This window comes from Hordeum vulgare, chromosome 4H (genome assembly GCF_904849725.1).
Source record: "Hordeum vulgare subsp. vulgare chromosome 4H, MorexV3_pseudomolecules_assembly, whole genome shotgun sequence".
NCBI classification, from domain to species: domain Eukaryota; kingdom Viridiplantae; phylum Streptophyta; class Magnoliopsida; order Poales; family Poaceae; genus Hordeum; species Hordeum vulgare.
Genome location: NC_058521.1, coordinates 531,681,321 through 531,694,930, shown reverse-complemented (window position 1 = coordinate 531,694,930; position 13,610 = coordinate 531,681,321).

Genomic DNA, 13,610 nt, shown 5'->3' with positions numbered 1-13,610 from the left:
GACGGCTCTCGTGCATGCATGTGCGCAGTACATGTGGGTGTACTGACTTTTAACTGCGGCGTTACATGTGTTCCTACCAAAACAGCAACTTGATCATTAAGACGCGGGGCCTCCTCTATAATGATAAATTCAACGAAGTGGGGACTAAATCTTCTGCGTGTGCATGCTTATATACGGTGTGCTGCCACCATATGCTCTGAAGAAATAGGCAAGAAACTAGAATTTACAAGGGGCATTCTCCACACTTTTACGACCGTTTCCGCACAAACATCATATGAACCTGAAAAGTTTCCAGAGGAAGTTTCTAAACATTTTTTTCTGTGCATGTTACACAACAAGAAATTAGCAAGTGGTGCTTCCTAAAATTGAACCATATGTATGGCATATATCCTGACCATTTTGGCATAAGCATCAAATCGACCTGAATTTTTTCCCAAACAGACTTAGAGCTATGGTTTTTCATACCATTATTAAAAAGAAGAGAGTTGGTCCAGTTAATGAGGAAAATCGGACCCAAAATTATACATTGCACGGTTAACTAAGAAAAAGCAGCGAAGACCACACACACCCGACTAGCACTCGAGGAACGTCGTCATCCGAGAGAGGTACATTTTTTACTTAGGGTGTGTGAATCATTTTCCTTAACCAAATACATAGCATCTTTATGGACTAAATATGGAGAGTCTAATTGTGTTAGATATCCATGATGAACCTATATGTTGCTGACCGGTAGCCAGTGCATGCGGCAGTGCCCATCCTTTGAGTACGAAGCCGATGATCATGCAAACTGAGTATGGTGGACGCTTTACCGAGGGGCTGATGCAGTGCCTGACTCGTAGGCAATTATTCTTCCTCTCATAACTGTGCACAGAGCTTCCCCCTTTATTCTGCTCCCTGCAGTTCCCATCCATCACCTTGGGCTTGTGAAACGTACGTACATCATCTTGGTTAACTCCACAGCTGCAGCTGCACTGCCACTCTTAGATGGCCGAGCAAGGTACTTGTCTGCTGGCCCCCATCAGCCCCACCTCGGCCAATCGTGAGCTCACCTGTTTTCTCACATCCATGTATTTTCTTTCTGTTTTCTTGGATTTGTTATCTTCAGAAAACCTTATGAGATGGGGTTTGGGTGTATTTTCCTCGGAAATATGCCGTTTAATGTATATATTGTAAAACTCGCGCCCCAAAACTCTCTGTATTGATGAAAAACCCACCTGAAGCCTTTCCAGTACCATGTCGGAGAAGGGAAATCATCTCCAGTGGCCATCTTCATCATCCCGACAGAGGCCATGACGGAGGGGGAGGGGGAGGGGGGGGGGGGGGTAGTTCACCCTCGGGGCTGAGGTTATGTACAAGTACCTATGTGTTTGATCTCTCTCTCTCTCTCTCTCTCTCTCTCTCTCTCTTGTTCTTGAGATGGCACGATATTATATATCAGGTGCTTTGTTATTATAGTTGGATCATATGATGTTCATCCCTTGCTATCTTGTTGTGATGAATTAAATCTTTGTCTTTGAGATCTAATTATGTTGGATTGAATATTTTGGTTTGAGAACACTTGATGTATGTCTTGCATGCGGATACCCGTGGTGACAATGAGGTATTCTATTGATTCACTTGATATATGTTATGGCATCAACATGTTGAAAGGATCGATATGGTTGACTAGAGGGGGGGGGGGGGGGTTGAATAGGCAACTACCAATTTTTAGCTTTTCTTAACAAATTAGCATTAGCAACATAAAGGTTCTCTAAAATGACACTAGGTGAGCAACCTATATGATGCTACTTACAAAGAGTAACGAAGCAAGTAAGAGATACTCTACAACAACAACACATACAAAGTAAAGGTAAGAGATAACCACAAGTGGAACCGATGAAGACGAGGATGTGTTACCGAAGTTCCTTCCCTTTGACAGGAAGTACGTCTCCGTTGGAGCGGTGTGGAGGCACAATGCTCCTCAATAAGCCACTAGGGCCACTGTATTCTCCTCACGCCCTCGCACAATGCAAGGTGCCGTGATTCCACTATAGGTGCCCTTGAAGGCGGTGACCGAACCTTTACAAACAAGGTTGGGGCAATCTCCACACAAATCTTGGAGGCTCCCAACAAGGCCACGGAGCTTCACCTGGAATGTGGCTCCGAGGTGACCTCAACTGTCTAGGGTGCTCAAACACCCAAGAGTAACAAGATCCGCAAGGGATTAGTAGGGGCAATCAAATATCCTTTGGTGAAAGTGTAGATCAAGGCCTTCTCAAGCAATCCCTAGAAAATCAACAAGGTTGATTGGCTAGGGAGAGAGATCGGGCTAAAATGAGTTTGTGGAGCAACAATGGAGCTTAGAGGGGTTAAAGGTGAGCTCTAGGAAGAAGAAGATACCTTTATATAGTAGGGGGGCAGATCCACCCGTTACCCACCTACCACATAAAAATACAAGCGGTACTACCGCTCCTGGAGCGGTACTACCGCTACCTAGAGCGGTACTACCGCTCCTGAGAGCGGTACTACCGCTCAACTTCTCACCAACCACGGTAGTACCGGGATACTACCGTGCCAACACCTCCGTGGGGAAAAGTGTGCGAAAAAGCCCGTCAGAGCGGTAGTAAAATAATACTACCGCACTGTGGGCGGTAGTACCGCCCTTGGAGCGGTAGTAAAAAAAATTACTACCGCACTTGGGGCAGTAGTAAAAATTTACTACCGCTCTAAGAGCGGTACTACCACTTATCCCTTTCGCATAGACACTGAGAACACACATTGAGTTCCATTGTGGCCAAAATATAGGAGGGTGCATGAAGAGTGTACGTGCAGATTCCACCCAAACCTTTCCGATGCGGACCCCCTCTTAATAAGAAGACTTTCCTATGAATCAAGACTAAGAAGAGAAACGTAGAAGAAAGTCTGTCTTCGAGAACCTCCGAGGGGCGTCGAGTCATCTTGTGCCTAGAAGAGAATAGCCTGAAATGCTCAAAACACAAGATTAGTCCGCACAACAATTGTCATCAATCACTAAAACCACTTAGGAGAAATATGCCCTAACAATCTCCCCCTTTTTGGTGGATTGATGACAATGCTGGATTTGCACATAATGATATAGATAGGCATATGCAAACTCCAATGTTTACACAACTAGAGACTAGTTTCCTCTGGGTATGTGCATACCAACAACCAACCACACAGAGAACACTCCCCCTAGAATATGTAGACTAAGCCATCCTTGCTACATATGTAAGAGTAGATGCAAGAATATGGAAGCATGGCATAGCATGCGAGCAAGGGGATACTGGCACAAGATAATATGTCTCACAGGCTAATAACAAGATAAATAATACTGAGACAAAGGATAAGGAAGATAAAGCATATGTCTCACACCATGATAGGGTCTGACGACTCATAGTCTCAACCATAAAGCAAAAGCAAATAACGGAAGCAACAAAGTTTTAACAAACCAAATAACCAGGAAACCTAGAAAACGAGCAAATCCTACACTCTCTCCCCCTTTGGCATCGGAACACCAAAAAGGCAGAGAGGACCCCTACGACTCAGGTGGTAGTGCGAACGGTAGAGAACGAGGGCATCAGTCGGTGTCCTCCTCATCAAGATACTCCTCATCTGAGTCATCGTCGGTGTCCTCCTCATATGCAGCCCACTGAAACTGTTGCTTCGCCATCCATTCAGCCTCCGGGGTGATCTCGTGCTCAGAACCGCTGGAGAAGGGCAGATCAAGCTTCCTCATTATCAATTTTTCACGCTGGCGACTCTCTTTCTGAGCAACATGGGTCTTGTACTAGCCCTTGGCCTGCATGCAGAACAAGGTCTTCATCGTGTCAGTGAGCCGTTTGGCCCATGATGGTTCCGCAGAGGCAGACATATGAGAACCCTCACCCTGTCGATGAGCCTCTGGAGGGGCCTCATCCTCAGCATCAGCCACATCCTCATCAGAATCCCTCGGAGCAGCAGGACGAGAGGAGGTGTTGGCCGGTACTACCCTGGCGCAGTTTGATGGGCTCATGGAGAACCCAAGCAGGAGCAAGAAACTCAACACCGGGAAAAGTCTTGGCCCAAGTGGTCTTGATGAAGAAAAACAGGTAAGGACCGTAGATTGGGACCTTACGGTTGATAACTGCGGACCATGCCACGAGGGGCGGTAGTACCGCACGGGAAGCATAAGCCCAGATCTAATCATGTTTTTGAACAATAAAACTGCGAACTAGGATCTAAAACCTCAGATCTGGAACCCTTTGCACTCCTAGACACACAAACCCCATATGCCAAGGGACCACACTAACCAAGACTGCCACTAAATCCCAATCACATGAAGAAACGATGCCATGAGTGACCGGAACAACGATATGCCCCTAACCCTAGATTGAATCAACAAGAAAGCAAAAGAACGCGGATGAGGGGCAGTACCGGGGTCCATGGCGCGTGGGGAAGAATCCCACCGGTCGGAATCGAAGGACGATGGCCGAATAGGGAGATCCGGCAATCCCTTTCGGCAGTTCTTGGAGAGAGGAGAGAGAAAAAGAGAGATGAACTCGGGGCTGAGGGGAAAGAAAAAGGCCTCCCCAGCCCTTTAAATAGCCCCTAGGACGAGGCGGCACGATACTACCGCAGTCATCGCGGTAGTACCGCTTCCCAAGCGGTAGTAAAAAATTACTACCGTGCTGGGGGCGGTAGTACCGCTCCCCCAGCGGTAGTAAAATTTTACTACCGTGCTGGGGTGGTAGTACCGTGCACTAAGTCAAAAATCAGCCGCAAAATGAGCTCTCAACTCCTCAGGTGGTAGAAGGATCTTGATCAAAGCAAGAGAAACAAAACACGGGAACAAAGAAGGATCACAGAAAGAAGAGAAGCAACACATAATCTCCAATGGAGAGGGCGGTGGCCGAAGCCACCTATGTTTGAGACAAATGGTATGACACCAAGAAGAATTATCCTTGGGTTCATGACCATAGCTCGTCTTTGAAGCACAAGTGCCATTCAATAATGGCCAAAGTGAAAGACGTGATCGATTTATGCATAATGGGGGGAGGGAAAGTTCATTGAGAGAACACCACTCCCCCTACGTCCATGCCTACACCTAGAGAAATATGTAATGCAGAGTGAGGTGCAAAGTGCCTAGTTTCAATCCACATTACTTGAATCAATGATATTTAGCTCATGCCTTAACTCCAGGAACCTTGCTTCATCTAGGGGCTTAGTGAAAATATCTGCAAGTTGCTCTTCAGTGTTGATGAAGTGAATCTCAATATCACCTAGCTTGATATGTTCACGAATGAAGTGATGGCGAATATCAATATGCTTGGTCTTGCTGTGTTGCACCAGATTGAGGGAAATCTTGATAGCACTTTGATTGTCACATAGAAGAGGAACTTTGTCACAAGTGACACCGGAATCCTTTAAAGTTTGCCTCATCCATAGTAACTGGGCACAACAACTTGCAGCTGCCACATACTCAGCTTCGGTGGAAGATAGTGAGACACAATTCTGCTTCTTTGTAGACCAACTTACTAGTGAACGACCAAGGAATTGGCATCCTCTAGAGGTTGGCTTCTCTCCACACAGTCTCCTGCCCAATCTGAGTCAGAATAGCCCACTAGGTTGAAGTTTGCTCCTTTGGGATACCATAGACCAAAGTTTGGGGTATGAGCCAAATATCGAAAGATTCGCTTAACAACCATAAAATGGCTTTCTTTTGGTACAGATTGAAACCGTGCACAAATCCCTACACTCAACATGATATCCGGTCTAGATGCACAAAGGTAAAGAAGGGATCCAATCATGGAGCGATATACCTTTTGATCCACTGCTTTACCATTGGGATCACTGTCAAGCTTGCATCTTGTTGGCATGGGAAACTTGACCGGCTTCACATCCTCTAGCTCGAGTGTACTTGGCTTGTTTGATGAAGGTCCCTTCTAAGCCTTGCTTAATCTCGAACCCGAGGAAGAACTTCAACTCACCCATCATAGACATCTCAAATTTCTCAGTCATTAGTGCAGCAAATTCTTCATTGAAAGATTCGTTAGGAGAACCAAAAATGATATCATCAACATATAGTTGGCATATGAACAAATCCCCTTTGACCCTCTTAGTAAAAAGAGTGGGATCTATCTTCCCAATTTCAAACCCACGATCTTGTAACAACTCAGTAAGGTACTCGTACCACGCACGTGGGGCTTGTTTAAGGCCATAGAGTGCCTTATTAAGTTTGCACACATGATTGGGGAGCTTGGGATGTTCGAACCCCGGGGGTTGTTTGACATAGACCAACTCATTTAAAGGAGCATTAAGAAAGGCACTTTTCACATCCATTTGTTGTAATTTGAAATTATGATGAGAGGCAAATGCAAGCAGCATGCGAATATATTCTAGACGAGCAACAGGGGCAAAGGTTTCACCGTAGTCGATACCCTCGACTTGGGAGTAGCCTTGAGCCACCAATCTTGCCTTGTTTCGAATCACAATCCCATTGGCATCTTGCTTGTTTTTGAAGATCCATTTGGTCCCGATAACATTATGTTCCTCCTTTGGTCTTGGCACTAAATTCCAGACTTGATTACACTCGAAGTTGTTGAGTTCTTCATGCATGGCCATAAGCCAATCCTCATTATCGAGCACTTCCTCTACGTGTTGAGGTTCACAATACGAAACAAACGCGTGATGCTCACAATAATTCCAAATTTGTTGACGAGTGGATACTCCCCTTTTCAAACTGCCAAGCACATTCTTCATAAGATGTGACTTGACTCTCAGCTTGTCCGCAATCTTGGTTGCGCAACGCTCCAAGAGTTCTGCATTGGATAACTGGGGAGCATCAACTTGATTACTTTGCATGCCCTCGCGTTTTGATCCTCCCTTGGCACCAGTAGCCCTCTTAGGCGCCGCTGAAGGGAATTGAGAGACAGGATCCTGATCAACTTGATTTTCGACTTGAGCAGGTTCACTGGTTTGTCCTTGTTGTTGTGGTTGCTCTTGATCTTGATCTTGTGCTTCCATTTTGTCTTGATCTTGTAGTTGCACTTGATCTTGATCTTGAGCAGATTCGGAATCTTGTGAAAGCACTTGTACATCATGTGACACATCACCATCTTTGAGCAATTGATCTTGTCCTTGAGCTTGTTCAACTGGTTGAGGGTCTTCTCTTTGTTCATCAAAAGCATGTGGGGCTTGTGAGGATGATGGCTCCACTTAAGTAGAGCATTGTCCTTCTCCTTCGGCCACAAATGGTTCCTCAATGGGGAGTATTTGACCAATCCCCATTCTTCTTATGGCTTGGGGAGGAATTTCATCACCTACATCACATAGACCACTTTGCTCCACTTGGGAGCCATTATTTTCATCAAACTCCATGTTACACGTCTCCTCAATGAGCCCGGTGGACTTGTTGAGGACACGGTAAGCATGAGAGTTTGTAGCATAACCAACAAAGATACCCTCTTGTGCTCTAGAATCAAATTTAGCTAAACGTGCACCTTTCTTGAGAATGAAACACTTACACCCGAATACCCGGAAGTACTTGAGATTGGGTTTGTTTCCGGTGAGAATCTCATATGGGGTCTTGTTCAAGCCTTTGCGGATATAGAGCCGATTGGACGCATGACATGCTGTGTTGATGGCTTCGGCCCAAAAGTTATATGGAGATTTGAATTCCGCCATCATTGTTCTTGCAGCGTCCATCAACGTCCGGTTCTTCCTTTCCACCACACCATTTTGTTGAGGGGCATATGGTGCTGAATATTGATGTTTTATTTCCTCATCACCTAGAAACTCATCCAAGGTGTAGTTCTTGAACTCGGTGCCGTTGTCACTTCTAATCATCAAAATATTTGCTTCATGTTGACTTTGAGCTTCATTAGCAAAGTTGATGACAGTTTGTTGAGTCTCACTCTTCCTCTTGAAGAAATATACCCAGGTGTATCTTGAGTAGTCATCAACAATCACCAAGCAGTACTTTCTGCCCCCAAGACTATCAAATGATGGAGGACCGAAGAGATCCATATGAAGGAGCTCCAACGACCTCTTAGTGTAAATGAGAGTCGTTGGATGATGAGCAGTTTCATGAATCTTTCCTTCAATGCAGGCACTGCAAGCACGATCTCTGGCAAAACTCACATTCGTTAGTCCACGAATATGGTCCCCTTTGAGGAGACTTTGCAAAGATCTCATATTGACATGAGCTAGTCGGCGATGCCAAAGCTAGCCCACATCAACTTTAGCCATTAGACAAGTCGCAGTCTTAGTGGGTCGCTTTGAAAAGTTCACCACATAGAGACCATTTTCGACATATCCAACATAGGCTACTTTAAGAGTCTTGCTCCACAAAAGGACCACAGTATCAATATTAAAGAATGTGGAAAAGCCCATAATTGCAAGTTGACGAACCGAAAGTAAATTGTAAGCAAGGGACTCAATAAGCATGACCTTCTCAATAGATAACTCTTGAGAGAGGACCACATTACCAAATCCCAATACCTTTAACGATGATGCATCAGCGAATTGGACATGGGTGGGCATAGATGGGGAAGGATGCACATCCACCACTAAGTCCTTGCTTCCGGTCATATGATTTGTTGCTCCACTACCGAGCAACCATGACACCCCACCAGAAGCAAACTCCTGCAATAGATCAAGTCTTGGTTTTAGGTACCCATTTTTGAATGGGTCCTTTAATGTTAGAGACAAGGGTCTTAGGAACCCAAATAGCCCATTCAATGAACTCATAGTAAGAACCAACAAATCTGGCATAAACATGCCCATCACTAGCACGACATAAAACATAGGAAGGATTGAGTTTGCCGGCTGTGCTGGTAGGAATGGTTTTGCCCTTCTTGACGCTACCATTTTCCACCTTGTTCCTGTTCACCTCCTGAGTCCCTTCGCCCTCTTTGACAAAGATGTCCATGAGGGTAGGGGATTGTTTGTTCCTGTTCTTCCTTTTTCTTTTTGACTTGGATGTAAGTCCAAGTCCCTCCTTTCCTACCACACCCTTTTGATTGCTCAAGAAGTCGTTCAGGTTCTTCTCGCCTTGGATGCATGACACAAGGCCCTTCTCAAGTTTATCCTTCAACTTGGCATTTTCCTCCACAAGATGTACATGCTCACAACAAGGGTTAGTTGTACAAGCATTATCAATTAAAACGAAAGGAGGACAAGTAGAGATTTTCTTGGTAAGCTTTGCTTGGAGTTGATCATGAGACTCTTTCAGGGAGAAATGAGCACCTTTCAAGACCTTGTGAGCCTTGTCAAGTGTGTCAAACTCCACTTTGAGTCTGTCATGGCCAACCCCAAGAGCATCCTTTTCAGACTTAAGCATACGAGTAAGAACAGTAGCATGATCTAGTTCCTTTTGCAATTTAGCGCATTCATCGTTGTATGACTCCTCAAGAGACAAACAAAGAGTGCGCTCCTTTTCTAGTGCAATAGATAGTTCATCAATCTCATCGGCATAGTCACGACTATGTCCTTGCAGCTTGGAGATGGTCTCCTCATGAGACTCGATGAAATCATTGGCCTCACCCAGTTGTTCCAAAAGAGCAACAAAGTGCTTCTTGGTTTCTCCTTTGATTGTACACAGAAATTTGTCAAGATCATGCTCATTAAGTTCCACAACATCACTATCATCAACACAATTCAACAATGAAGGAGCAGTAGTGATGTTGGTCTTAATGATGGGTGTTACCTGATCGATACCTTTGGCCATGAGGCACTTGGCGATGTGGTTATCGTTGGGGGCGTTGAAGAGAGGCACATTCTTGGGAGAAGGGGTGGCAATGGCGACAGTCGCAGTTGCCACCATATCGTCATCGTCATCATCATCGGAGGGGTACTCTTCAAGTGCCACCATACCCTTTGGGTGGGGTTTCTTGACAAAGTTGTTCTTGTTTGGGAATGACTTGGTTTTGTCTTTGCGAATGAGCTTGCCCCCGTTTTCTTCCCTCTTCTCATAGGGACATTCTTCCATGAAGTGACTCACATTACCGCAGTTATAGCATGTCCTCACTCGTTGCTTGGATTTGAACCCACTTGAGTTGTTCTTGGTGAAGTTGGGTCTTGAGTTCCTCTTGTTGCCCCAAAATTTCCTTGACGCAAGAGCCATGTGCTCATGATAAGCATACTTAGTGTCTTCAGGGCAGCTCTCCTCTTCCTCATCCTCTTCTTCTTCTTCAGAAGCAGCCTTTGCCTTTAAAGCAAGGTTGGGTGAAGCTGTCTTTGACCGAACGCGAGCAAGTGCATTGTCAGCGGTCTCATTCATGATTGACATTGCAATGAATTCATCCAACACCTCACTGGAAGACAAGGAGTGGAAATCTGGTCGTTGGCGAATGACTGATGACATGGCTTTATTGAAAGGCATGATGACCTTGAGAAACTTGCGCTCGATCCATGTGTCATCCACATCCTTGCTCCCATGATCCTTGAGAGCAACAACAATAGCAGTCACCCTTCGATAGAGATCACGAGGGTCCTCATCTTCCTTCATCACAAACTCATCGGCCTTATCAAGTACCACTTCATAGTTGGACCGTTGATTGCTTAAGCTTCCCTTGTACAACACCATAATGTGCTCCCAACAGTCCTTAGCCAGAGTGAAGGGGCGAAAGTGAGGAAGATCTTCAGGAGGCACTGCAGACTGTAGAATAAACCATGCAGAGTGATTATATTGATTGTCCGCTTCTTCTCTTGGAGTGAGGTTGCTTGGGTCATGAGGATAGTAGCCTTGCTCAATGATTCTTCATAAATTTGTTGAGCTGTGATTCAAATGAGACCTAATAGAAAACACCCAGTTAGCAAAATCACCCTTAACAAGCTTAGGAGGAGGACCAACAGGGTTAAGACGCGGTGTGGGAACATGTCCTCCATAGACCATGGGAGGTGGAACTGAGGCAACTACCAATTTTTAGCTTTTCTTAAAAAATTAGCATTAGCAACATAAAAGTTCTCTAAAATGACACTAGGTGAACAACCTATATGATGCTACTTACAATGAGTAACGAAGCAAGTAAGAGATACTCTACAACAACAACACATACAAAGTAAAGGTAAGAGATAACCACAAGTGGAACCGATGAAGACGAGGATGTGTTACCGAAGTTCCTTCCCTTTGACAGGAAGTACGTCTCCGTTGGAGCGGTGTGGAGGCACAATGCTCCCCAATAAGCCACTAGGGCCACCGTATTCTCCTCACGCCCTCGCACAATGCAAGGTGCCGTGATTCCACTATAGGTGCCCCTGAAGGCGGTGACCAAACCTTTACAAACAAGGTTGGGGCAATCTCCACACAATGCATGGAGGCTCCCAACAAGACCACAGAGCTTCACCACAATGGAATGTGGCTCTGAGGTAACCTCAACCATCTAGGGTGCTCAAACACCCAAGAGTAACAAGATCCGCAAGGGATTAGTAGGGGGAATCAAATATCCTTTGGTGGAAGTGTAGATCAAGGCCTTCAGAAGCAATCCCTAGAAAATCAACAAGGTTGATTGGCTAGGGAGAGAGATCGGGCTAAAATGAGCTTGTGGAGCAACAATGGAGCTTAGAGGGGTTAAAGGGGAGCTCTAGGACGAAGAAGATACCTTTATATAGTAGGGGGGCAGATCCACCCGTTACCGACCTACCACATAAAAATACAAGCGGTACTACCGCTCCTGGAGCGCTACTACCGCTCAGCTTCTCACCAACCACGGTAGTATCGGGATACTACCGTGCCAACACCTCCGTGGGGAAGAGTGTGCGAAAAAGCCCGTCAGAGCGGTAGTAAAATAATAGTACCGCACTGAGGGCGGTAGTACCGCCCTTGGAGCGGTAGTAAAAAAATTACTACCGCACCTGGGGCGGTAGTACCGCTCTGAGAGCGGTACTACCGCTGTGTCAGTGGTACTACCGCTGGTACAGCGGTACTACCGCTTACCCCTTTCGCATAGACACTGAGAACACACATTGAGCTCCACTGTGGCCAAAATATAGGAGGGTGCATGAAGAGTGTACGTGCAGATTCCACCCAAACCTTTCCGATGCGGACCCCCTCTTAATAAGAAGACTTTCCTATGACTCAAGACTAAGAAGAGAAACGTAGAAGAAAGACTGTCTTCGAGAACCTCCGAGGGGCGTCGAGTCATCTTGTGCCTAGAAGAGAATAGCTTGAAATGCTCAAAACACAAGATTAGTCCGCACAACAGTTGTCATCAATCACTAAAACCACTTAGGAGAAATATGCCCTAACACATGTGGATTCCGACGACCTTGGGGATCTATGCATAGGGGTTGATTGCACATTTTCCTCCTTCATTCTCTGATAGAAATCTTGGGGGTACTCGTTGGAGTTCTTTGCGTTGGATTGAATATGATGAATCTGAAATTGTTTGATGCATGTCGTATAATTAGCCCACGGATACTTGAGGTGACATTGAAGTATCTAGGTGAAATTAGGGTTGATTGATATGTATCACGGGTGCTATTCTACTACGAACTCTAGGGCTGTTTGTGACACTTATAGGAATATCTCAAAAGATTGATAAAAAAGAATAACTTTGAGGATTTGTTGCCAACAACAACTTCTTGTGTTCTATGCTAATAGGAACTTTGGAGTAATTCTTTGTTGCATGTTGAGGGATTACCATATGATTCTACTATGTTAGCATTGTTGAGAGATTACACTAGTGAAAGTATGAACCCACATTGTTGAGAGATTACACTAATGAAAGTATGAACCCTAGGCCTTATTTCCAAGCATTTATACAATGTTTTGCTTGCTGTTTTACACTTGTTACCTTGATGTTTTTATTTTTTCAGATTACAAAAACCTATATCTACTACCCATGCTACACTTGCATCACCATCTCTTCGCCGAACTAGTGCACCTATACAATTTGCCATTGTATTGGGTGCATTGGGGACACAAGAGATTTTTTGTATTTGATTGCAAGGTTGTTTGAAAGAGACCATCTTCATCCTACACCTTCCACATATTCATAAACTTTAGGTCATCCACTTGAGGGAAATTTGCCGCTATCTTACAAAATGCTGCACTTGGAGGCCCAACAACGTCGATAAGAATAAAGTTGCGTAGTAGACATAAAGCTCTTTTCTGGCGCCGTTGCGGGGGAGGTGAGTGCTTGAAGGTATATCTTTATATCTTGTAGTTAAATCTTTTAGTTTCTTGTTTTTCACTAGTTTGGTTTTATAAAACAAAACTACAAAAAATGGAGTTTAGGTTGCCTCATTTGCTTTGTCTTTTTAATGTCTTCCGTGAAAATGATGGTTCAGAAAATTTTGCCCAATGGTAGAGGAAGAATTTATGAAAATGTTTAGTGTGAAGTCCTTCAATGATGAGCATGATAACAATGTTGATAGTATGAATTCTCTGAATATTCATGATGCTAATGATGATTTCACTAGTCTTGATAAAAAGATTTCCTATAAGCATGTCAATTTTTGTGGAGTGAATAAAATTTGTGAAGACATGCCATATAGGGATGCCAGATTTTGTAAGAAGCATAAACATGATAAAAACCAATTGGTGGCTTAATGTGATAGATGAATTTGCCACAAGATTATGCTCTCTTCATCCCATTACTTGTGAACTTTGTAATAGGGTTGGTCATCTT